The following is a 3,933-nucleotide window of genomic DNA, read 5'->3' as shown; positions in this document are numbered from 1 at the left end:
CTCCATGTTGACTGTAGAATAGGGACATCTCTCGGGGAACCTGCACAGGTCCGAGGTAATTAACACGGCTTCATCATGTGCATTGCCTGGTGAGCCAACCCAAATGTCTCTGATCAAACACTGATCATCCACAACAACCTGTAGAACTATGGATGGCCAGCCTTTGCATTCACATAATCCCGGCATCCCCAAGCCAGTTAAAATGGGTGTATGAGTACCAACCAGTGCGCAGTACACCTGTGGCACTTGGTGTGAGATGTAATTCCGGTTTGAAATCTCCCGTGCCTCTGCAATTCCAGGCAATGTAGTACAGCTGCACATCTGTTCTGGAATTGTCAGACATACAGCACATGCATAACCTTGAACAGTTGTCTTGCTGACACCGAATGTCTCTCCTACCACCCTGTACTCTGCACATGTGGACAGTTTGTAGAGAGCTATAGCACTACGCTTTCGGGTTGAAACCAAAGGCTGCTGACTTGACATTGTCAGATCAACAAATTATCCAATCACATTACACAGCAGGCCGAACATTGCTCTGGACATGCGGAAATGTTGCAGCCAAAGGCTCTCGTTGGTGGCACCTTAATTGGGGAGGACTGGTTTGCGGTAATGGCTGGGGCTGAATAAGTGAAATGTTATCAAATACATCAAACAGATGGTTTTGAAGCCATTCCATTCGCTCGGTTCCAGCCATTGTTATGAGTCGTCCTCCCCTTAGCAGCCTACACTGCTCTCCACTATCACCTCCCAAAACCACCTTACACGCTGCCGTTGCCAAGTATTTGGTGCATGGCACTGTGACCAGGCCATTGCTGCTCACATCATGAGGCGAAGTGCTGTGTTTTGTTGCTGGAGTCCTCTGAGGATTACATACACTGTGGAGACAGCGTGAAACATTCCAGTTATAATAACTTATCCAAGATGAATTCATTCTTGAAAATCCAATTGGATATGTGCATTGGGTAGGCTACAGGCGGGCTAACATGCAAGATCAGGCCACACAGCATTATATCAAGCTTTCAACAATCTCTTTTTTTATGGTAGGATACATTAGCCAGGTGGATTGAAGTCAACAATGGAAACATTTATAAAAAATGTCAATAAATCCAAGTATGTGCGATAGTGTGTAAGTCGGATGTGACATAATTACGCACAGCTTGTTATCTGCGACAAGTCAGTTTGATGGAAAGGCCTATTATTTTTATACAGAGTTTTGAATACTCGCATTGAAAATCTTTGACCAATTGGATGGAAAGCTAGTAATGGATACTCAGACAAAAGAAACGTGGCATAGTGTGTAAATAATAACACGTTATTTGCAGGAAATTAAGACATTTATTAAAATCGCTGGAAGTTGAATGCTGGAATTAAACGATAACTATGCAAATAAGCAAAAGACGTGTGCGTTAAGGAAATAGAATACAAGCAAATAAACCTCTGGGCTAATAATTGACGTTTTATGGTAAAAGAATAAAGCCGCTCAAAGGATTTAGTCTTCCAGGTTAGTGCCGGCTAGACCTCCAGGGTCCAGCCTCTGGTGACAGCCCGGGACAAGTGGGTCTGTGTGGGGCGAGACTGAGCACTAAACCCTAAGCCCCGAGCCCATGGTGCCTGCTCCCAAAGTGTGGGTGGGCCGCCAGGGAAGGGGAGAGGAGGTGGGCAGGTCGGCGCTGTCACCGGGCGCTGGCGTGTTTGGATAAGGCCCGTGGAACATGTGGAGGAATCAGCATGAGGTATCACACCTGGAGGAAAAGACAACTAAATCCAGCCCCAGTACCACAGCCCTGGCTCCACAAAGTCTAGCCAGCATCTGGAATGGATATCAGGAGACACGGCCTCAGCCCGCACTGGCGCTTCGCTCCACCTTTGTAATTTCTTCTTCGCAGTGAAAAATTGAAAAGCAAAACAGACAGGATGTGTTTATATAACTGTCTTCTGTGAAAGAACGTTTCCCCTCAGCATCCCATCCATCTGCCGCACATGGTGCTATGGTGTTGCCGGTGACGAGATTAAAAGCCAGATTTTTTTTGATTTATAATTGCTAAATTCTTATCACCTTCAATATGCTTCAGCGTCACTTCTGCTTGACTTTAACAAGTTTACGGATGTCAGAAGTTTTGCATAGCTGAGACCTGATCCACCATCTCCCTCCTGCAGCATTTTAGAGTTTAATGATGCATCCATCCACTCACACAGAAGTCTCATTGTGTTTTCTTAGCCATTTGCTACCCTTTATCTATGCGAATGGAAAGGGTTCCCTGACAGCAAGATAGGGATCAATTCAATTAAACTCCGTTCTGGTGATCCATTGAAATGCAACTCATGAAAGAAGATTGATGCACACAATCCTCATTCAGAAAGTCAAATGATCTATTCATAAAGGGTATTTGAGTTGAGAGTGCACTGACACCTAGCCTGGTTAAAGTAGACTGACAGCTGTGCTCACCATTAGTTTCACTGGTGAGTGCAGGATTCCGCCTGGTTTAAACCAGGTTATTTGACCCCATACTGCCTGGCATGTTCAGACGTGATTCAGGAGCAGGAGGAGTATTGTGTAGTGATGGAGTACAGTATGGGGTCACAGGGTCGTGTTTTGACTGGGGAGAGCCTGACCACTGTGTTTGTTTACACAAGACAGCTCGCTCACCCAAATAATCTGCCATTGTGGGCCCTTTTAATCCCACGCAATGTCAATGGAGCTGGCGACAGTACTGATAAGATACTCAAACACAGCTCTTGATCTGCACACCCGGAACGCTGCTTCCCACACTCACAGCCCCCTTTGTTTCCTCTATGAACATTCCCAGCGTGACATGGATTTCAAGTTCATGGGTCGATCTCGGGAACAGGGGTTATATTTTCTTTCGAGAGGACACATCTTGTCAAATGATTGCCCGGTCTGTATGATTGTTGTCGTTGTAGGTGAGTCACAAGTCGACAATGGAAGCACCAAATAACACGCAGAGGCTTGTGCGTTTGGTTTGAAATGGTGCATTGTTTTGGTTTGGGCTGCTGAGGTGGTATTCACACAGTCATAACTAGTGTGTTGAGCCCTGGATGTCCCAATGCCTGTGTTCTGTCTGGACTATTAACATTCCAGTCATGAGAATGTTACTATTCTTTTATCCTCTTTTTTTCTCCCTCTTTTTCTTTTTTTCCTTCTATTCTGCATTGTTGGGAAGGGCCCTTAAGTAAGCATTTCACTCTTAGTCTACATCTGTTGTTTACGAAGCATGTGACAATTAACATTCGATTTGATTTGACGACCCCAGTATTATGTTCTCAGGGAACGAGAGCATATTTGCCTTTCAGACCTTTTGTACGGTATGAGAAAAGGAAAGAGGGCAAGAGAGAGTGAGGGAGAGTGAGGGGGAGAGAGGGGGGGGGGTAGAAATGTGGCTCCATAATATAACAGAATCTTGGGCAGCATGCCTCCATATCTCTACATTTCACACTTTAAGTACCACAAAGTTGGCAATGAGGCCTTCTCCTTGAATCGGCAGAGTTATTTTTGCCCATGAACTGTACACTGCAGCACCAAGATAGTTGGCGACCGCGCAGATGGGAGAGAGAAGCTATAGCTCTGATACCACAATATGACAGAAAAATGTTTGGTATGTTTGAACACAGATAAAGCTGACATACCTCAAGCTGTTTCATAGACAATACCCGTGGCCCAATCTCCCATCTGGCACCACTGTATTTGGACAACACTCTCTGTCATGCTCAGTGTGAACTGGAGAGACAAAACATGCGCTCTGTATATCTCTTCTTATCAATACATTACCTTGGGTTTCGCTAGACCGATATCATGACACCTCACCTTGTGGTCTTGCAGCTTATCAAAAGCCTAGTATATCATTCTAAGCATTTTTCTATGGTTAAGTTCCTTTTTTTCTGAGCTATTTCTAGGCAAGACAATAACACAAG

This window comes from Oncorhynchus kisutch, linkage group LG14 (genome assembly GCF_002021735.2).
Source record: "Oncorhynchus kisutch isolate 150728-3 linkage group LG14, Okis_V2, whole genome shotgun sequence".
NCBI classification, from domain to species: domain Eukaryota; kingdom Metazoa; phylum Chordata; class Actinopteri; order Salmoniformes; family Salmonidae; genus Oncorhynchus; species Oncorhynchus kisutch.
Note: the sequence above shows the minus strand (reverse complement) of the source record.